Source organism: Narcine bancroftii, chromosome 2 (genome assembly GCF_036971445.1).
Source record: "Narcine bancroftii isolate sNarBan1 chromosome 2, sNarBan1.hap1, whole genome shotgun sequence".
Classification (NCBI taxonomy): Eukaryota; Metazoa; Chordata; class Chondrichthyes; order Torpediniformes; family Narcinidae; genus Narcine; species Narcine bancroftii.
Window position 1 is genome coordinate 357,830,355 of NC_091470.1, and position 22,967 is coordinate 357,853,321.

At 43.7% G+C, this 22,967-nt stretch overlaps 1 long non-coding RNA gene across 2 annotated transcripts in view; it reads right to left on the reverse strand.

Moving 5' to 3' along the window:
• Window positions 1–22,967, reverse strand: part of LOC138755793 (uncharacterized) — an 85,387-nt gene that overhangs the window by 42,709 nt on the left and 19,711 nt on the right. The window contains exon 2 of one of the 2 annotated variants that reach the window (XR_011352561.1): window positions 2,964–3,116. The exons of the other annotated variant lie outside the window; for it this stretch is intronic. This is a non-coding gene — a long non-coding RNA (uncharacterized lncRNA). Of the gene's footprint in view, window positions 1–2,963; window positions 3,117–22,967 lie in introns of those variants that run through there. 2 annotated transcript variants of the gene reach the window in all.

Below are 22,967 nucleotides of genomic sequence, written 5' to 3' on the forward strand. Positions count from 1 at the left end.
GCAGATTTTCACCATGTTTGGCTACCCCGACTTCATCCACAGTGAGTGACTGGGGTCTAGTTTCATGAGTGACAAGCTGCGCCAGTACCTGAGGGCGAGGGGCATTGCGACCAGTCGCACGATGAGCAATAACCCAAGAGGCAATTGGCAAGTGAAATGCGAGAATGGGGTGGTCTGGAAGGCAGTCCTCCTGGGTCTCAGGTCAAAAGTGTGGGCCATTGAATAGTGGCAGGACGCCCTGCCCGAGGCACTCCATGCTATTCGGTCACTGCTGTGCACGGCTACCAATGAGACCCCTCCCGAACGTCTGTTCTCATTCCCCAGGAGGTCAGCGATTGGAATGTCCATCTCAGCATGGCTCATGTCCCCGGGACCAGTGCTCCTGCGTAAGCACGTAGGGACACACAAGGCCGAAGCCCTGGTGGAGCAGATGTTCCTCCTTCCTGCAAACCAGGTTTGGCAGTGACAGGGAGGACACCGTCTCAACCAGGGACCTGGCACCAGCAGGAGCACCCACCACACCACGCCACCCACCAGCCTAGGACGACACTGACTGGGCAGCTATGAGGCATGCAGGACCTCCTTTACCACCAGGGCCCTGCTTCAGCCTTGGGAGATGAACCCGCCCCCCACCCATCCAATACAACCCTCATATGTCGATCCCATCCCCCCTGGCCACCCCTCCGCACGGCACCACACCAGCCACCCAGACCGCTGTCGCCAGCCACCCCTCCACTTCCCCTCCGACCAGTGACCAAGAGCCAGTTCTACGACGGTCACAGAGACCCCAGCGGCCACCGGATCATCTCAACCTGTAAATATTGTATGTATATAGTGGATGCGATTCCTTGTTACTGCCCCCCTCCCCTCTCTGGGACAATTTTAAAGAAGGGGGTGAATGTAGTGGTACACGACCAGCCTACTGCAGGGGGAAACCTCTGTACCTGTAGGAGTGTAAGGGGACAGGGCAACACCTGGCCGGCTGTCAATCAGTCGGCCTAAGGGATCAAGCCCCACCCGGTCGGGTGTCAATCACCCTCCGGGATATATGCCTGCGCCGGCCTCCCAAGGCCTCACTCAGAGTTGCTGCAGCCACAGCAAGCCCGGCTCTGTGGAAGTCTTTGTGGATGAAGGCCTGTTGTACAGTCTTTACCTTGTGTGTTTCTGGTTCTGGTGAACAGTGCCCCACACTGGTGTATATGAATAATGTGCTGTGTGGTGTGAAACCTTGACAATTGCTGCTGCATTCACTGTGGGAAGGACTTTACCTGTGATTTCCTGGGCTCTGTCCCCATAACAGACCGTGATGCAGCTGGGTCTGTAGAAATTTGCCAGGTTTTCTGGTGTCATACCGAACCTCCGCAAACTCCCGAGGCACCGGCATGCTTTCTTCACGATGCCATTGATGTATTCGGTTCAGGAAAGATCCTCTGAGATAGTGACTCCCGAGAACTTAAATTCGTTCACACTCTCCACCTCTGATCCCCAATGATCACTGAATTTTATACCTCTGGCTTTTGCCTTCCTGAAGTCAACAATCAGCTCCTTAGCTTTAGTGATGTTAAGTGCAAGGTTGTTGTTGTTGCACCATTCAGCAAAGTTTTCAATTTCCAGCATGTACACTGACTCATCACCTTTCTTTACATAACCCACTACTGTGGAATCGTCGACAAATTTGTAGATGCTTTTTTTGTTGTACTGAGCCACTCAGTCGTAGGTGTAAAGTGAGTAGTGCAGGGGACTAAGAACACAGCCCTGTAGTGCTCAGTACTGATGGAGATTTTGGAGGAGATGTTTTTATTGACCCTCACTGATTGTGGACTGGAGTGAGGGTGGATGGCATTAATGACATGTAGGTCCCTGCCAGTACCCCACCCCAACTATCAACAGGTAGGTCCCTGCTGGCACAACCCCCCCCACCCCACTGAATGAGCCCCCTCTAACTCACTAACGGCCCCCTCTAACATATGTTCTGGCACTGACCCTGAGTTTGAGGATCAGTTTTGAGGAGATGATGGTGTTAAATGCCAAATTGTAGTTGATAAACAGCATCCTGATGTATGCATCTTTGCTGGCCAGGTGTTCCAGGCCTCCACTTCACCCAGGAGATAGCTTTTTACAGGTCATACCTTCTCCTGCTGTATTGATCTGGATCTGTGAACTTAAATGCCTGTATGACTCTCAGCCATTTCCAGATTTAATTTGTTCATCCAGGGCTTCTGGTTGGGCAAAACCCTGAACGATTTGGTGATGACACACCTCATCCACAGTTGTTTCGATAAAGTCTATGACACCCCTGTTGTAATCGTTCAGATTCTCAGCTGAGTCCTTGAACACCGCCCAAACCGTTAACTCGAGGAAGTCCTGTAACCGTTCTTCAGACTCCTGTGACCACCTTCTAGCTGTCCTGATCTCCAGAGCCTCTCTTTTTAAGCTCTATCTGAATGAAGGTAGGATCACACTTCAGGTGATCCGACTTGCCAAAATGCAGTCTCGGGAAAGAACGGTAGGCCTTCCTTATCTTGGCGTAGCAGTGATCAAGTGTGCTGGGACAGCAGGTTACATGGTGGTGGTAGTTGGGCAGGGTTTTCTTGGCACAGGCCTGGTTAAAGTCACTGATTAAGATTTGTAGTGCGTTGAGGTGAGCCGTCTCTTGTTTACATCTCCACAAGTGCCTGTTTGTAATTAACATTGGGAGGGGTATAACCTCTGGTGAGAATCACTGATGAGAACCCTCGGGGTAGAAAAAAGGGTCTGGATTTAATCAAGATTCGCTGTAAGGCTTTAGAGCAGGAGGTCAACATAACTCTAACATAACCCTGCATTAATGAACAAGCACACACTGCCCCTTCTCCCTTTTCTAGAATCTGAGTTCTGGTTCTGTCTATGTTTGGTGAAACCGTCTGGTCAAATAGCGGTCAGGTATAAGCCTAATGTTTATGACAAAGGGCCCAGGCCCAAAATGTTGGTTACCCTTTACTTCCTATGAATGGTGCGTGACCTGCTGAGTTTCTCCAGCACGTGTACTGAAGTTGACCCCAGCATCTGCAGGCTTTCTTGTTTTACTCCATCCTTGAGTCTGGTGGTGTGTGATCTCGCACTCAGGCATCTTCTTCCTTGATGGGAAGAGAAATAAGAGAATATGGCTGGGGTGAGTTGAGTCTTTTAATATGTTGGCTACTTTTTCAAGGCAGTGGAATGTGTAGATGGAGCAGAGGGGGTGGGGGGGGGGGTGTTGTGTGGTGGTCTGAACTGCATTCACCACTGCAGTTTCATGTAACATCGCAAGACAACAGATATTGCTTCCTGAATGCTGTATTGGTGTATTTTATAGATTTTGAGCTGCTGATCAAGAAAATTTTAATTTAGTCATACATACAACACAGTAAAAGGCCACTTCTGCCCATGAGTCCGAGCTGCCCAATATACACCCAATTAACCTACACCCAAACTTTTTCTATCATATACAATTAAAAAAAAATAACCTATTTTTGTGATTTTTTTCCCATAATTTCTCTACTGGTATATTGCCCACGGAGCGAGCTGTTTTGGTCAGTCCAAACATCCCTGGGCATGCACTCAGTGCAGAAGCCATTCAAATGCTGTCTTAGCCATGCACTTGCTTAGTCAGGATAGATGCAGAGAGGCTATAAAAGCAGCTCACATATCCAGATGTTGTGCATTACATTGATATAAGATTGAATGCACGTTGATGCACATGTCCTTCACACAATAGCAGAGTGAGTATGCTTAACAATAGCATTGATTGTCTTCATTACAGCAGAAATGTCTCGTCAATGTGGCAACAGCTGTGATATATTCTGTAACATTTGTGGCGCGTATATGCTGAGCATGACGGCACTTATTAAGAAAGTCTGTGTGCTCTACTTCATTTGCAAAATTGGTGACTAATACAAACCCTGGGCTGCTCATGTTTTCTGTACAACATATGAAGTCAACCTGAGAGCTTGGCTCAGAGATACTGGGTACTTGGAAGTTAATGCCATTTGCAGTCCCAATGATATGGCGAAAACAGAAAGATCAGGTGATGGACTGTTACTTCCGACTGACCGATGTATCTGGTTTCTCTACTAAAATTAAGAAATCTATTGAATATCCCAATCTCCCTTCAGCTAAGAGACCAGTGCCTTATGATGACAGTTCACTCATTCCAAACAACCAGATATGGAACCTAGATGAGGCAGATGAAGATGCCACAATTCATGAACCAGATGTGGAAAACAACACTGATCCAGATGTTGAACCATTTATGCCTGGTTATCCTCTTCTGACAACACAGATATAATTAAATGTCCTGGTCAGGGACTTAGGTTTGTCAAAAGGAAAAGCAGTACTTGGTTCAAGACTGCAAATATGGGGTTTGCTGTCACGAGGTACGAAATTTCTGTCTTTCTGAACCATCGAGAACATTTGACAAACTTCATTACACAGGGCAGCAACTTCTGTTTCTGCATTGACATTGATGGCTGTTCCCAGCTTTGGGTTAGGTGCACCATGTCATTGAATATTCATTTTCTGCATTCGCACTTGGACTTCTTGTGGTGAATGTCTGCCAAGCTGCCTGTCTCCCCTCTGGTGAGCCTTGCTGTCCTAACATTGGCTGCTCATTATCTTTACTGTTAAGGACACTCCCCTTGGGTATAACTGTGTATGCACTTATTGTCTTTCTTTATTGTACCATGAGTTTCTGTTAATAAAAGCCATGATTATTGTTTGACCACATCGTCTTTGTCTACTCCATCAACTGGCACTTCAATTCTTCCCTGCTGATCTTGGTACAATCAGTGACGAACGTGGTGGAAGATTTCACCCGGACATTGCAACCATGGAAAAACGGTATCAAAGCAAACCCATCAGTGCTGGCCAACTATTGTTGGCCACTGACACAAGAGCCATTTGATACTGAGCACAAAGATCAGAGGAAAATATTTTAGGTCAGTTAAACTAACGCAATTATGCGATTAAACATGCTAAATGCAATAAAAGATCAATGTTTCTCCAACTTCCTACATGAGGTAGCAAATCTGAAATTATCTTTGTGTTTAGCTTGAAGCTGTCCATCATAATCCCCTTTTTTTCAGGAAGCGAACCTTTTGAAAAAAATGATATCCAGGGGATTGGGTGAAGCCACACTACCCAATCATACATCTGGACTGGATACTTTCGAAGGTACATCTATAGAAGTTGTCAAGGGAAGAAGGTGACATTCTGAATTTCCTCAGACCTGGACGTTGGAGCTGTTTACCAATAATAACTTGAAGCTGTTCACCTCAGAGTCCTTATTGCAGTCAGAGAAGCGACCACCGATTTAGTTCAAAATAAGCAGAGGAAGCTTTCCACAATAATGAAGTTTAGATTAGATAGCATGCAACAATGCCTTCCATGTTAAAAATAAGTTTAACATATCCTCAAAACTGCCAAGCATGAGTTCCCATAATAAAAGACAACTTGGTTCACGAAGGCTTCAACGCATTACAAAGAAAACAATTTAACTCTTTCATCTTTCTCTTCCCTTAACATCAAAGATGGCTCTCATTGCAAATCTGAAGTATATAGCAGAGTTCAGATCTGTGCTTTGTGGAACGGTTGGTATTTTGGAAGCCACAGCCTTTTTTTTAAATATACTGTGAAACTGCTGTAATGACTTTAAGATGCGAGTTGAAGACCCAGAGAAAATTTGGATAAAAAACACGGCGAGCATGTTGAAGATGCGTTCAATGAAGGAAGTTAAATCACAAATGTGATTTCAATAAGGAACAAAGCAGAGGAGTTAAATTAAGGGTCTGAGTTACAGGGAAAGGTTGTGCAGGCTGGGGCTTTTTTCTCTGGAGCGTAGAAGATTGAGAGGGGACTTGATAGAGGTGTTTAAGATTTTAAAAGGGACAGACAAAGTCAACGTGGATAGGCTTTTTCAATTAAGAAAGGGGGAGATTCAAACTAGAGGACATGGTTTAAGATTGAAGGGGGAAAATTATAAGGGGAACATGAGGGGAAATTTCTTTACGCAGAGGGTGGTGGGGATGTGGAATGAGCTTCCGGCAGACGTGGTCGAGGCGGGATCATTGGTTACATTTAAGGAAAGACTGGATCATTACATGGATAGGAGGGGACTAGAGGGGTATGGACCGGGTGCTGGTCAGTGGGACTATGGCATGGACTAGTAGGGCCGAACTGGCCTGTTCTGTGCTGTAAGTGGTTATATGGTTATATGGTTAAAAGCAAAGTCTAAACCTGGAGAAAATGTTGCAAGTAAGTGGAGCACATGCTAACAATCTCAAGACCAGAATCAGAATTTATTGTCATGAATGTGTCACGAAGTTTGTAATTTTGCGGCAGAATTACAGTGCAAACCTTGCTATAAATTATATTTCAAAAATAAATAAATAGTGCAAGGAAATAGGAGAAAGTGAAGTAGTGTCTGTGGTTCATTGTCCATTCAGGAATCTGATGGCATAGGGGTAGAGGCTGTCCTTGTGCCGTTGAGTGCTCGTCTTCAGGCTCCTGCACCTTTATCTTGATGGTAGCAGACTGAAGAGGAAACGACCTGGGTGGTGGGGTCTTTGAGGATAGAGGGTGATTTCTTAAGACACCGCACCTTGTAGATGTCCTCGAAGGTGTGAAGATTGGATCCTGTGATGTTCCGGGGAGAGTTAACAATCCTCAGGAGTGTTTTCCTGCCCTGTGCATTGGCACCTCCATACCAGTCAGAAATGAAACTGCATTCTTTTACAGTTGAGTTTATATAGAAATAGTTTTACTGAATCTTGGCTAAAAGCCATTTGCTTAAGTATACCAAAAAATAAGCCATTTACCCGCCTCTGTATGGGTGCTAGTTTTACCACAAACATTACCACAATAAATGCAACTCGCTTAAGAGGAACTCAGCAGATCACACAGTGTCTAGAAGGAAGTAAAAGGCAGGTGATATTTCAGGCCTGATGTATTCTTCAGTATTGCCAAAATTGAGGTTATTCCTGAATAAAAGAGGGAGAGGGGCTGGGGAGGAAGGGGGAAGAGGAGGAGGGAGCAGAAAAGTGTTAGGGGGTTAGGGCAGAGGGCTATGGAAGAGAGCGCTCAGGAGGTGAAGAACCAGAGGAAGGGAGACAGAAGGATGAAGGAAAGGGAGAGAAGTTTAATGGAAATTGGAGTCGTCTATACTGATGCTGTCTGGTTGGTGACTGCTGCAATGGAAAATAAGGTGTTGTACCTCCAATTTACGGCTGGCTTCAACTTGGTAGTACATGAGGCAATGGATAGACATGTCAGTGTGCCAATGGGGCGTGGGATTGAAGTGCTTGGTCTCTGGGACATCCTTCCTGTTGCAGTTTTTCCAACACTTTTGTGCACTGCACTGGACACCAGCCTCCACAAATTTCACTTCAGTGGAAGTTGGACAATCAGCCCATGCCGCTCAAATACCCCCATACGTTTTATTGAAGGGTGAGAGAAAACTGGAAACCCATGCAGACAAGGGGAGAACATACAAATTACTTACAGACAGTGCCAGATTTGAATCTGGGCACTGGCACCATAACAATGTTGCTCTAACTGCATTTTTCTTATACTTAATCAATGTGTATAATGTACTATACTCATGGTATAATGGGTGCATGGTTATATGTTTCCATGTTTCCAGGCCAGGGAGTGATCTCACTACCATTGTATATGTTCTCCCAGTTCCCCTCCAAGGGCTGCATATGGTCATTCTGCCGGTTATTTTACGGAACACAGCACTTACTGATAGCCTGTATTTATATACAAGAAGTATATAAGTTGGCACCTCTATGTCTATCAATGAATATGCGTTGGGTATGAATGCAGAGTATTTGTTGAGTATCCACAGCCTGGAATTGTTGATCCTGGACCTCTTTTGGACTAAGACCTTGCTCTGTCAATGCTGTGGAAGCTGATTGATGTACGATTAATTACACAAAGTTTGAAGTTGCCGAGATTGAAGGCTTTTATTTACAAGGGATGGACAGCACCCCTGTGTTGGTCGCTCACACTGACCCGGACTCGAACTGAGAGCAGGTTTGTGGCACAACAGCCTTTATGAGGAAGAAAGGGGGAGGAGTCATGAGCCGGCCAGTGAGAGCAGGGTCAACCAGGAAAGGTCATGACATGCAAATATATATAATCAACGTTTCACCACATTCACCCCCTCTTTTTAAAAGAAAGTCCCAGGAGGGTGTGGTGTGGTCTTCTTTGGTATTGTGACCAACGAGTCCCTGTCCGAGGGTCCATGGTAGTCTTTGCCAGTTTCGGCTAGTCCATCCCGGTTGACCTGGCCAGAGTGCTTGGCTGGGTCAGGGGGTGGGCGTGTGTGCGTTGACCGTCAGCTTGGCAAGAGTAGTGAGCATTTGGAACGTGGGCCCTGGAGAGCTAGTGGGGAGGGGTGCATACCTGCCAGGTGATTGTGGGGAGTCCAGATGCTTCCACGTGTGCCAGGCCCCAGATAGATACCGTGTTCTTATGCCCATCTTGGAATGCCATGTAGGTGTATTGTGGATTCGCATGGAGCATCTGGACCCCTCCCGACCAGAGGGTTGGACTTATGTGTCCTTGCGTGCCTGTGGAGTAGGACCGGCCTGGGAAACATCAGTATGGTAGGTAGCTTCACACTGAAGTAAGGTGGTTGTCAAAGAGAAACTGCTTCAAAAGGTTTACGGAACTGTTTGATCTCCTCAGTGAATTTTTGAAGGACAAACTTGAAATGAAGCTCTTGCTAAAAACAGATGGCAAAGCTTATGAAGTTACTTGATGGAAACTAAGTACATTAAACAAGCAACTCCACATGGAAAATATGATGCATGTTGATGCAAAAACAAAGATATTTGGATTCATGACACATCTAGAAGTATGCCAAAAAGTTCTGCAAGAAATGTCAGTCAATTCTATTGGCTGAATAAGTGTGAGGTAACTACGAATGTTATTGTTGACCATTTGAAAATGTTGGTTACCAACTTCAATGATAGATTTTGTGATTTAAAGACAATGGATTTTTCCTCTTGTTTAACTCTGCCATTACTGGTGGAGTCACCTGAAGTTTCAGTGCAATACCACGAGGAGTTATCTGAGTGGCAACATGATGAATCTGTGAAAACTCTGTTCAAAGAGAAAGGAACCATGATGTGGCTGTCTAGCGAGATCAAAAGAAATACCCAAAAAGCCAGTGGGCTGATAACGCCTCAAACCGTGCATCTTGGCGCCTCACAGTTTGGCGGGCAGCAACCTCCTTTGAAGAAGACCGCAGAGCCCACCTCACTGACAAAAGGCAAAGGAGGAAAAACCCAACACCCAACCCCAACCAACCAATTTTCCCCTGCAACCGCTGCAACCGTGTCTGCCTGTCCCGCATCGGACTTGTCAGCCACAAACGAGCCTGCAGCTGACGTGGACTTTTTACCCCCTCCATAAATCTTCGTCCGCGAAGCCAAGCCAAAGAAAAAATTTAGTAGAACGTGGTTTCAGTGCTGTTAATAATTTGCTACAAGCTAAGAGAAACTGATTGGAAATTACAAAACATGGAGATTTAAGGTTGAAATTAACAAAATGAATCCCTCAAATTAAAAAAAATCTGCAGCCAGCATCAGGGGCAAGGTTCCCACTGAAGTGACAACAATTATTGAATGTGGGTTTGAGATGGTTGACCCATTGAAGTAATAGTTGAATATGAAATATATGTTCCAGTGTATTCCTGACCTTAATTGCTTTGAAATACACTTGCAGTAAATTATTTAATTAAAATCTCTTTTGAATACGTAACTTTTTTTCCGTTAATGGTGGGGCATACATTTTTTTGAAAAATTAAAGTGGGGCCTGGGGGAAAAAAAGATTGAGAACCACTGGTGTTGTCTTTACTTTTACAAATTTATCCTTCCTCCAGCTCTGGTTTTAAAATTATAAATCCTCCACTCCCTTCCCTCCCCAGTCTGAGAAAGGGTCCCTACCTCTCATAGATGCTGCTTGATTGGCTGAGTTCTTCTGGCATTCTTGCTTTTGTTTTGCATTCCTGCCACCAAAGTTTTATTTGTTTTCCTTCAAGTTCTTTTGTGGCTGCCATTTAAAAATGTAAGGCCTCTAGCCTGTTGAACACCTTGGGTTGGTTTGGTTTGGCGTTAATGAAACACTTAGTTCGGCTTTAGCTTAATTGCCCTTCAGTCCAGGTTATTGTGATGTGAACTGAACTTGGGCTGTGCACAGTCCACCTGCAAATGAAGTACAACATTGAGGGCTATATTGCAGAGGTTTATACGCAAAAGTGCTGGAGAAACTCAGCAGGTCATGCAGTGCTCTTTTTGGCAAAGATACAGAACTAAAGTTTAGGTCCTGAGCCCTTCCTCAAGGTATGAGAAAAAAGCAGGCAAGCATTTTAATTAAACAGTGGTGGGAGGGGCAGGAGGAAGAGCACAGATCCATAGGCAAGAGATCATAGGTGGATGTGACCATAGGACCATAATACATAGGAGCAGAAATAGGCTATTCAGCCCATAAAAATCTGCACCATCATTTAATCATGAGCTTATCCATCTTCCCATTCACTGCCTGGACATCTCCCCATAACCTTTGATGCCCTGGCTAATCAAGCACCAATCAATCTCTGCCTTAAATACACCCAATGACTTGGCCTCCACAATCGCATGTGTTACATCTCCAACCAGCAACCACAGAAAACACAATTCCAAAGGGTAAAATTTTAACTCTAAATTTATTAATGACTTAACAATATAAAATCTTAACCCAATTAACCTCACTATAAGTATCTATAACTGATATACATATCTTTATAAACTGTTTATTTTAAACAGTTGCCAACCCAGTTTTTTTTTAAACCATGTGATTTTTTAAAAAAAAATATTTTGAATTTTTCAAGTCATACATGGATTCACATTCACAATTCATTACCATAACTCTGGCTTGCAGATGTCACAACTCCAAAAAGATGACCTCACTTCTGTTTCATTGGACTTAAGTATATCACTCAAATGGCTCTGAGTTTCATTTCTCTTGTTCAAGAGGCCTTATGTGATTATAATTAAAAACACTTCAGTTCCATTATGGCATTGTTCTTCTAGACACTATGACTCCAAACTGACAATTTGCTCGTGTACAAATATGTCTTTGCAAACGTGCTGTGACCGGTGTGTAACCCCGTCACCAACTCCACTACATTACTTGGGACAGATTTACCTTAGCCTAAATATTACAAATCCAGTACACTCCCTTCTTCAGAGGAAATTTTTAAACCTAAAAGGTCAAATTTTTAAATTACAATCTCCCATTTGCTTTTAATAGATTTCACAATATAACACAAACAAATATGGCAGAAACAACATGTAAATTCAACATCCGGGTAAGCAAATGGGTTCTCAAAATCAGGTAATTTAAGTACAGATACGGGACATAACATGCTGCTTGACAAATAGCTGCCCACATAAACTTTTCACTCTTCCTCAAAATATTAATCAGGGGGAGGGCCGCCATTCCTATAAATCTCCTAGTAGCTTTCTTACCCATGGGTATAGGAAATTCAGAAATTGACTGAACTTTAACCTGAACGGCCTCCAAGTTTCCTTGCCGATGACATAACCAAGATAAGTCACCTGAGCATGACAAAATTCACTCTTATCTAAATGAATAGTAAGTTTGGTTTTCAAAAGTTTATCCAACAATTTTTCTAATGCTGAGATGCGTTCTTCCCTCGTGTCATTCCCTATAAGCAAGTTATCAGGTATAAGCATTTGTATATTTTAAATCTTGAGTTACAGAATTCATCATTTTCTGAAATGTTTCTGGAGCATTCTTCATCCCAAATAGTAAAAAAAATTGTATTCATATAAACCCAATGGGGTTACCCTCCTCTTTCTGTTAAAGGAGCATGCCATAACCTTTTAATAAATATTTCTTTGCAAGAAATTTAGTTTTTCCAATCTTACCACACAGTCATCCACCCTAGGGATAGAATAAGCATCTGTCTTGTTCACTGCATTAACTTTTCTATCACCAGTGCGGAACCTAACTGTCCCATCTGGTACCAGTATACATGGTGAACTCTAGTCTGAGGTAGAGCGTCTAATAATATTATTCTTTAACATGTACTCAATCTCTTGATCTACCTGTTTGCACTTCTCAATATTCATTCTATATGGCTGCTGTTTAAGAGGTTTTGCATCAACATTGTGGCAAGCGATGGAAGTTCACTGAGGCACATTAGGAAATAAATTTCTGAATTTTAAAATCAACTGTTTCATTTGTCCCTGAGGTTTCAAATGAGCCAACTTCTCATTCAAATTTTCCAAAATACTTGAATTAGCTAAACAAACAGGAACAATATTCTCTTTGAAATGACTCTCAGAAGAATCAGCTTGTGTGGTTTCATGATCCATAACTCCCTTAGTTCTGTCAATAACTAATACCTCTGGCGTCGGCTGCTTCTGGCTAGCATCCATATTCTCAAAATAAGGTTAATGTTAATGTGACAACTGTGTGTCTTACGTCTCCTATCAGGTGTTTTAACCACGTAATTAACTTCATTTACCTTAGATTCAATTTCATAAGGTCCTGAAAATTTTGCTCTAAGAGGATTAGAAATTGTTGGAAACAGAATTAACATTTTATCCCTTGGTTTAAAAATTCTCTCATGAGATTTTCTGTCATACCAAACCTTCATATCATTCTGAGCCATTTTTAAATTCACTTTAGCTATCTCACAAACATTGTGTAAATGATCCTTGAACTTCGAAACATAATCTGACAAATTCAGATGCACATCCTCATTAACCCACTGTTCTTTTATCAATATTAAAGGTCCTCAAACCTCATGTCCAAATACTAATTCAAAGAATTAAAAGCCTAATGATTCCTGTACCAATTCCCTGACTGCAAATAAGTGAACACCTTCATCCCAGTCCACATTTTCACTACAAAAGTCCTCATCATGGTTTTTAAAGTTGAATGGAATCTCTCCAAAGCTCTCTGAGATTCTGGGTGCTCTGCAGATGATGTAATTTGTTTAGTTCCCAATTTATAAACTACCAGTTGAAATACTCCTGCTCCTGATTAGGTTTCCCCACAACCTGACACGTGTTGCAGGTCTTACAAAATGTCTTAACATTTTTTTATTAAATTTGGCTATTAACACTTTTTCATAATTTTACATGTAGTTTTCTTTACCCAAAGATGCCATTTAAAGGTGTGCTATGAGCCATGTTCAAAATTTCCATGGGCTTTAGGATCTACAACCTGGTGAACCACTGCCCATTCTTCATTTGCAGGCGTCTCCATTTTCTTATCAATATACCTTCTTTAAAATAATACCCTATTGACATATTCTTAATTTCCTCATCAGAGAGTGCTTTATTCCTAACTCCAGCAAGATCAGAATCTTCACTTTGTTTTTCTATTCATTTAGTTCTGGATAGAGACAAATCCTTTTGGAGCAGCTGTTCACTGTCACAGACTTCCAACGCTTTAAAAGCATTTGTTACACCATTGTTTTCACTGACAAGCTTTTTCACCATTGCCCTGGTCACTCCACACACTGGGTATATATCGAAATCTGTCTGTTTCATCAATGACTGGCTTATCTGTTATTTCGATGCCCCCTACCAAATCATTCCCTATTAACAATGAAATCCCATCCACTGGTAAACTTGATCTGATCCCTATTTTAACAGGTCCATTAACTAAATCTGACTTCAACATTATCTTGTGCAAAAGTATTGTCTCCGAATTATTCACAAAACCTTTTAATCAGATTTATTTCCACCTGTGTCACTATTATCACTAAATCTCAAATCACCTGCCAATACAAATGACTAAACTGCCCCAGTATCTCAGAGTATCTTTACGCCAGTGCATGATGACAGTCCTTCAGACGGCTGGGGAGCTGAACATCACTTACAACAAGAAGTGTGTGTTCAGCACCACCCGCCTCGCCATCCTAGGGTACCCATGGAGTCATTGGCCCAGATCCGGAAAGGATGCGCCCATTAATGGAGTTACCCCTCCCCCCCACGCTAAAGGCCCTCCACAGGTGCCTGGGCCTGTTCTCTTATTACTCACAGGGGGTCCTTCGATTCTCGGATAAGGTCCGCCCACTGGCCCAAGCCACAACTTTTCCCCTCTCACCTGAGGCGCAGGCAACCTTCATCCACATCAGGCAAGACATCGCGGACGCCACGATGCAGGGTGTGGATGAGGACTCCCCCTTCCAGGTGGAGAGCGCTCTGAGGTGGCCCTCGCAGCTACCCTCAACCAAGGGGGGGGTGCCCGGCCACCTTCTTCTCCAGGACCCTCCACAGCTCCGATCTAGGGCACTCCACCTTTGAAAAGGAGACCCAGGCAATTGTGGAAGTGGTCCGCCACTGGTGCCACTACCTGGACGACAGGAGATTTATGCTCCTCACAGACCAGTGGGCCATGGCGTTCATGTTTAACACTACCCACAAGATCAAGATCAAGAATGACAAGATCCTGCACAGGAGAGCTGAGCTGGCAACCTACAGCTATGACATCCAGTACTGCCCCGGGAAGTTAAACAACTCCCTCAATGCCTTCTCTCGCATCTGCACATCTATGCATGACGATAGGTTGCAGTCATTGCATGAGTCCCTCTGCCATCCGTGCGTCACCCAAAATCTGCTGTACATTATCAGGGATGTCAGGGACATGACCGAGGCCTGTTGGGTCTGTATGGAGTGTAAACCCCGTTTCTTCCGCACCCCCCACCCCCACCCGGCCCATGTTGTAAAGGCTACTTGGGCTTTCGAGTGTCTCGGCATGGACCTCAAAGGGCACCTGCCTTCCATGAACTGAAACATCTAATTCCTCACGGTAGTGGACGAGTACTCACGCTTCCCTTTCGCCATCCCTTGTCCGGACACCTCCACGGCCACCGTCATCAGGACCTTGGGGCAGATTTTCACCATGTTTGTCTACTCCGTCTTCATCAACAGTGACCAGGGGTCTAGTTTCATGAGTGACGAGCTGCGCCAGTACCTGATGGCGAGGGGCATCGCGACCAGTCGCACTACAAGCTCTAACCCGAGAGGCAACGGGCAAGTGGAATGCAAGAATGGGGTGGTCTGGAAGGCAGTCCTCCTAGCTCTCAGGTCAAAAGGGTGGGCCGTTGAGTACTGGCAGGACGCCCTGCCCGAGGCGCTCCATGCCATTCGGTCACAACTATGCACGGCTACCAACGAGACCCCTCACGAATGTCTGTTCTCATTCCCCAGGAGGTCGGCGACTGGAATGTCACTCCCAGCATAGCTCACAACCCCGGGATCGGTACTTCTGCATAAACATGTACGGACACACAAGGCCAAAGTCCTGGTAGAGCAGGTTTTCCTCCATCATGCAAACCATAACTACGCTTACGTCAGGTTCAGCAGTGGCAGGGAGGACACCATCTCAACCAGGGACCTGGCACCAGCAGGAACACCCACCACACCATGCCACCCTCCAACCCAGGACGACACTGAACCGGGCATACATCCCCGTCCCCAGGCAGCTATGGGGCACGCAGGCTACTTGACCACTAGGGGCCCACTTCAGCTTTAGGAGACGAATCCGCCCCCCCCCATCCATCCAATATGACCCGCATACGTCGACCCCGGCCCCCCTGGCCACCCCTCTGAAAGGCACCACACCAGCCTCATACATCCCTGCCGCCAGCCCCCCCCCCAACTTCCCTTCTGACCAGTGACCAGGAGCCAGTCCTACCACGGTCATAGAGACCCCGGCGACTGCCGAATCGTCTCAACCTGTAAATATTGTATGTACATAGTGGGTGCGATTCCTTATTACTGCCCCCATCAAAATTTGAGGCCATTACTAAATACTCAAGACTGCTACAGTTAAAAGCCTACAGAAATTCTTGGGAACGGTAAATTTTTACTGTCGGAAACAATTCTTGAAGAGGAAAGATTTGCTGACTCCTGCCCACTATGCTCAGGTATCCAGTTTTAAATGCAGCTACTGTCCTTTCTACAGACGCTTCCAGTATGGCCGTAGGAGGTGCACTTCATCAATATGTCAATGGAAACTGTTAGCATTTTTCGGCCGCCATCTTCGTGAAGCAGAGAAGAAATACAGTGCTTTCGATAAGGAGGTTTTGGCCATTTATTTGTCTACTCGACACCGGTTATTTTTTGGAGGGCAGAGATTTTACTATGTACACCAACCACAATCCCTTAACATTTGTATTTTCCAAGGTCGCAGAGCTCTAGTCAGCTCGACAACAATGGCAATTATCATTCATTTCAGAATTCTCCACAGAAATACCACATATTTCCAGAAAAGACAATGTAGTAGCTGATGCACTGTCCCATTCTGGTCCACTCAAGGTTTCATCTGTAGATCAAGGCATTGATTACACAGCTTTGGCCACAGCCCAAGAACATGACCATGAGACAAATGCTTATCAGACTGCAAAAACAAACCTGCAATTGAAAGATGTCCAGTTTAGAGTTCATGGCAAACTACTACTTTATGATATATCAATGGGACACCCACGCCCAGTTCCAGTATCATGGAAATATCGAGTGTTTGACTCCATGCATAGTCTCTCACATCCATCGATTAGATTGATATGGTTTCAGACAGGTTCGTGTGGCATGATCTTAAAAAAGACATTACACAAGTGGTGAGGACCTGTATTGCCTACCAATTGTGAACACATTTCCAAAGTATGTCCACCTTCACAGAGCTAACAGTTCTTCTCAGCAGGCAAACTGTTCTGGTCGCCTCATTATACTAAGGATGTGGAAGCTATGGAGAGGGTGCAGAGGAGATTAACTACGATGCTGTCTGGATTGGGAAATGTCTATTGAGGCAAGGTTAGCAGAGCTGGGACTTTTCTCTTTGGAGCGTAGAAGGATAGGAGACTTTTTAAAAATGTTATTTAATGGTTTAAAACCACACAATAAAACAGATAAATATAGATGATGAGAGGAGATTTGATAGAGGTCTACAAGATTATGAGAGGCATAGATAGGGTGGACAGCCAGCACCTGTTTCCTAAGGCAGGATCAGCAAACACCAGAGGACATATGTACAAAGTTAAGGGAGAGAAGTTTAGGGGAGACTTCAGGGGTATGCTTTTTACACAGAGAGTTGTGGGTACCTGTAATGCCAGGAACGGTGGTAGAGGCTGAAACAATAGGGGTATTTAAGAGACTCTTAGACAGACACATTGATGAAAGAGGATCATGAGGTAGGGAGGGTTTAGCACTTTTTTTGAGGAAGGAATATATGGGTCGACACAACTTTGAGGGCCAAAGAGCCTGTTCTGTGCTGTACTATTCTACGTTCTATGTTCTAAACTCTCCTTTTTAGTTAGTTTATCCCTTTCCTTACTTACAACTGACAGAGTAGTGGCAAAGATAGTCCTTTTCAATTTCGGTCTAGGCTGCGACTTGGACTTCTTCAAGTCTTCTCTCACTATTGGAGGGTCCTTGATGTTTCCAAATACTGGTACAGTTGCAATATATACATGCCATTCAATAAATTCCATAATATCCTCAAATGTAGCATCCTTTCTATATTTTATCTGAAGTTTACAAAACCTTCAGCCTCTCAGCCAATTTTCTTGTGATGATTAACATATTAGAAAGTAAGTTAAGCTCACACGTGCACTAAATATGTTCCATGGCATTGCAACATCCTCTTAAAAGAGGGTGTATCCTTGTAAAGTTTTTGTATCCTCCAAGAACCTTTTCCATATAAGCTCATTGTCAAAATGATCTTGTAGTAGTGCCTTTGCCTTAGTGAATCCCCTTTCTGGATCCATAAGTTCCTTATGCTGTCCTACGGTGTACTGTTCCAGGTAATAAAGACAATCTCTGGTGTTTTTATTCTTACTTTCAATATTATGTTCAAAAGATTTAATAAATGCTTGATACTGAAGTCGATCACCATCAAAAACTTGAATCTCATTCTTGGGTAAGGAATAGAGACCTTGTTGCTGCACCAATAAAGCAATAATTTCATTTTGTTTTGCCTCAATAGACAACATATTGTCTTGCTCCCCATGGCTTAAATCTGGTACTGTGGCTGAAAAGGTCACATGTCCTTCCTTGTACACCTAGAATTTTATTACCTGACGGAAGTGAATAGAATTGGCTGGATAGATTGAAATCTGCCCATATCTCTGTCCACTGGGGTCATTATTGGGCTTTGAGATTTTGCACCACCTGGCTTGTTCGGGTGCAGACATATCTCATAACCATAACACTGGCCCTGCTTTGGTATTAAATATTTTCTTTTTCTGTTTTCTTTTCTCAAAAAGTGACTCCAAAACATTAGGCGTCTTGGATAATTTACTTTGAGCACCAGGTACCTCTGAGCCCTCTAGTAGCCTCGATTTGGACTCATTAACAGCTATTATTTTTTTCTCAGGTCAAGTTGCTCCTTTTGCCTCCTTAGCTGCTCCTCTTTCATCCTTAGCTGCTCCCATTTCAGCCCCTCTTCTCTTCATAGCTTCTCCTCTTGCTCTTCCTCCAGTTCTTCTATTTATCCTTAAGCCATTCTGAAATAAAGTGGCTATTTCAGCCTGAACTTTTATATATTGTGCAGCAGGAGTTGACACATTGTCTTCTGGATTTACTTCCGGTCGTCAGTTGTTGCCTGGAAATCTGACTCCTTTTCAAATTCGAATCGTACGTCCTCTTCCCTTTTGTACTCTTCACCGACATTTTGTGATGCATCTTGAGCCATTTCTGTACCACTGACTCTAGAATCAGCTGACGTCATCTGCAGTGCCTTCACTCTCATCAACCAAAGTTGCCTCTTCTTTAATTGCCTGCCAGCTTCAGTCTAGTGATGAGAGCACTTTTGTCACCTGTTGTACCTAGTCCTTGTTGGCGCAGTTCTCGTATCCATCTTGAAGCTGAGTTCCAAGCACAAAAACGCAGGCAAACCCCACTGCAGCAAGCAAAACTCCACTGCAGCATCTGTAATTTATATCTCTAATTTGCTCCACCAATGCATCAACAAAATCGTCTTCTCACAGATTAGACATTTCAAACTCTTTTCCTGGCCACTACTCAGGCCAATGGATATGGATTACAAACTGCAAAGCAACTCCACCTTTCTAACATGGCCACCATATTACTTTCAATACAATTCAATTCCCCTTTAAAAAAGGGGTTAAGATTAAAAAATCTCTGTTGACTAATTGTAGCAACTTCAATCAATTAAATATCGCTTGGAGGCAAAAAGGCATTTGTCTGTGACACATTTCTTGAATTAATCGGTAATAAGCCCAAATTAATTTTCTCAGACTATTAACAAACACAAAAGAGCTAATGTCTGTAGTAAAATTCAATATTACTAGCAAAAACTACCATAGAAGAAAGTAAAATTTTAGTGAAATACCGATTAATTATAACATATAACATTCCTGTAACATTCTAGGGTCTGTGTAACATTCATGTAACACAATGTTCAACAGAAATTATCAACACCTAACTCACCCTCCTCGGATTGCCTAACTGATGACGTGGGCTAGCGAACCTCCTTTTCAACACATGCAAACCCCCACATGTGCCCATTGCAGAACGCACTGGCCCTGTCTCCAATCACTCACTGCCGGCTCCAATCCAAGCGCGCATGCGTCAACCCAGTCCATGGCTGAAGCCGCCTCCGCTGAGGCTGAGCCAGCCATGCTTGTACCGCCACACACTTTGGCTCTGTAAACGCTGCTGGCCTTGGTGTGTGCGGCCAACGGGAAGAGGCCTAACTACACATCCCGGGACACCACCGACCCCCACGGCCACAACAGGTAAGAAATGAGCCTTTGGCTCTTACAATAATAATAAGTAGCGCAGTGATTCTCATTCTTTTTTCATACACAGACATCTTGCGTATTCCTCTTCTCACTGCAGTTCAGCTTTATTATCATCTGCCTGTTCGTATACAATCAGTCAAAACAGCGTTTCACCAGGGCAGGGCATGTACATACACAGATAATACATAATAATCACATATACACATAATAATGTTATTTAAAATAAAAATATATTAATATTTTGGGATGATTTACTGGTTACAGGATATTGTTCATCAACCTCACAGCCTGCTATAAGCTATTTTCCAGGCTAGCAGTCCTGAATTTGATGCTTCTGTACCTCCTTCCTGATTGTAGTGGCTCAATGATACTGTATGCTGGATGGAAAGGGTCCTCCAGATTAGGGATTGGGCTACTGATTTGAGTAGAGGAGGCTGAAGGGTGACTTTATAGACACAAAATTATAAAGGGCGTAGATAAGGTGAACAGTCATGATCTTCTCTCCAGGGTAGAGGAGTCTAAAAGTAGAAGGAATAGGTCTACGACGAGGAGGGAAAGAATTAAAACTAACCAGAGGGACAGCTTTTTAAAACAGAGGATAGTTTGTATATGAAAGGAACTGCAGAGGAAATGGTAGAGATGGACACAAGTAAAGGACATTTGTACAGGTATTTGGATAGGAAAGAGTTAGAGGCAAAAGGGATGAGCTTTGAAGGGCAACATGATTGGCATGGAGCAGTTGGGCTGATGGCCATGATGTTTAGTGTTATCATTCCAAGGTTCTAGAAATAATTGAGCCCAAATCATTAAATATGGGCAGCACGATTAACGTAGTGGATAGCGCAACACCTTTCACCCCATGTCTGCATGGGCTTTCCCCATGGTTTCAGTCTCCTCCCACTATTCAATCGGGTGTTAATTGGGCATCACATTCTCATGGGCTGAGATGGGCTGTTACTGTGCTGTATGTCTAATTTTTTTTAATTTTAAAAATTTTATAAATTTAAAATTTAAAAAAGAAAGAAAAGTGTAGGTTTGCTATTCAGTGGGGGTGGGATCAAATAACCTGAGCATTGAAAAAAGTCTTGTGAAATTTTTTGATCATATTTCCCTTCTGCTTCAAGGAAAACATTTTATTTCAGATGGGCATTGTACAAGGCATTGGCGAGGCCAAATTTGGAGTACTGTGTACAGTTTTGGTCACCAAATTATAGGAAAGATATAAACAAAATAGAGAGAGTACAGAGAAGGTTCACGAGAATGTTGACAGGATTTCAAGGTTTGAGTTACAGGGAAAGGTTGTGCAGACTGGGGCTTTTTTCTCTGGAGCGTCGAAGATTGAGGGGGGACTTGATAGAGGTGTTTAAGATTTTAAAAGGGACAGACAGAGTAAATGTGGATAGGCTTTTTCAATTAAGAGTGGGGGAGATTCAAACTAGAGGACATGGTTTAAGATTGAAGGGGGAAAATTATAAGGGGAACATGAGGGGAAATTTCTTTACGCAAAGGGTGGTGGGGATGTGGAATGAGCTTCCGGCAGACGTAGTTGAGGCGGGATCATTGGTTACATTTAAGAATAGACTGGATAGTTACATGGAGAGAGGACTGGAGGGGTATGGACCGGGTGCTGGTCAGTGGGACTAGGAGGGTGGGAATTTGTTATGGCATGGACTAGTAGGGCCGAACTGGCCTGTTCTGTGCTGTAAGTTGTTATATGGTTATATGGGTTTCAACTACACATATTTATTACTTTCGTACATATAGTTACTTGACTCCAGTTGTTTGGCCAGGCATGTCTTTTAATGGAGTTAATTGAAGTGAAATGATCTACTAGTACATTTCTTGAAGACAGAATCTGCAATGTTAGCCATAAAATGTTCAGGCATTGGTGAGGCCACATTTAGAGTACTGTGTGCAGTTCTGGTCACCAAATTTGATAGAGGTATTTAAGAATACAAGGGGGATAGATAGAGTTGATGTAGATAGGCTTTTTTTTCCCTTGAGAGTAGGAGAGATTGAAACAAGAGGTCATGAGTTAAGAGTTAAGGGGAAAAAATTTAGAAGTTCTTTACTCAGAGAGTGGTGGCTATGTGGAATGAGCTTCTGGGAGAAGTAGTGGCAGCAGGGTCCATTTTGTCATTTAAGGAAAAATATGAATGGGAGTGGAATGGAGGGTTATGGGCAAGGTGCAGGTAGGTGGGACTAGAGGAGAGTACTTTTTGCTCTTCACGATGGAGCCATTGATGTATAGTGGAGAATGCTCAACATTCGTCTTCCTGAAGTCCACACTCTCATCTTCTTGGTCTTGCCCATGCTAAATACTCAAGTTGTTGTTCTTGCACCATTTTCAAGCTTCCCAGCCTCCTCTTTGTAAGCCGGATCTTATTGTTGCTGATGAGGCCAACTACTTTTTGAACTGAATTCGTGACTCAGCAACATGAACGTTGGATATATTTAAAGCAATGGTTGATAGGTTCTTGATTAGCAAGGATTAAGTGGAGAAGGCAGGAGATTGGTATTAACAGGAAATATATATCAGCCATGATTTAAATAGGAGAGTAGGCTCAATATGCTAAATAGCCTAATTCTACTCGCAAAGCCCGCTGCGCAGCTCAGACGGCAAAGTCCTCCTCAGCGACAAGATCTCCATCCTCAACCGATGGTCAGAACACTTCCAATCTCTTTTCAGTGCCAACTGCTCAGTCCAAGATTCCGCCCTGCTCCAGCTCCCTCAACAGCCCCTAAGGCTAGAGCTGGATGAGGTCCTCACCCTGGATGAGACATATAAGGCAATCGAACAACTGAAAAGTGGCAAAGCAGCAGGTATGGATGGCATCCCCCCAGAGGTCTGGAAGGCTGGCGGCAAAACTCTGCATGCCAAACTGCATGAGTTTTTCAAGATTTGTTGGGACCAAGGAAAACTGCCTCAGGATCTTCGTGATGCCACCATCATCACCCTGTACAAAAACAAAGGCGAGAAATCAGACTGCTCAAACTACAGGGGCATCACGCTGCTCTCCATTGCAGGCAAAATCTTCGCTAGGATTCTACTAAATAGAATAATACCTAGTGTCGCCGAGTATATTCTCCCAGAATCACAGTGCGGCTTTCGCGCAAACAGAGGAACTACTGACATGGTCTTTGCCCTCAGACAGCT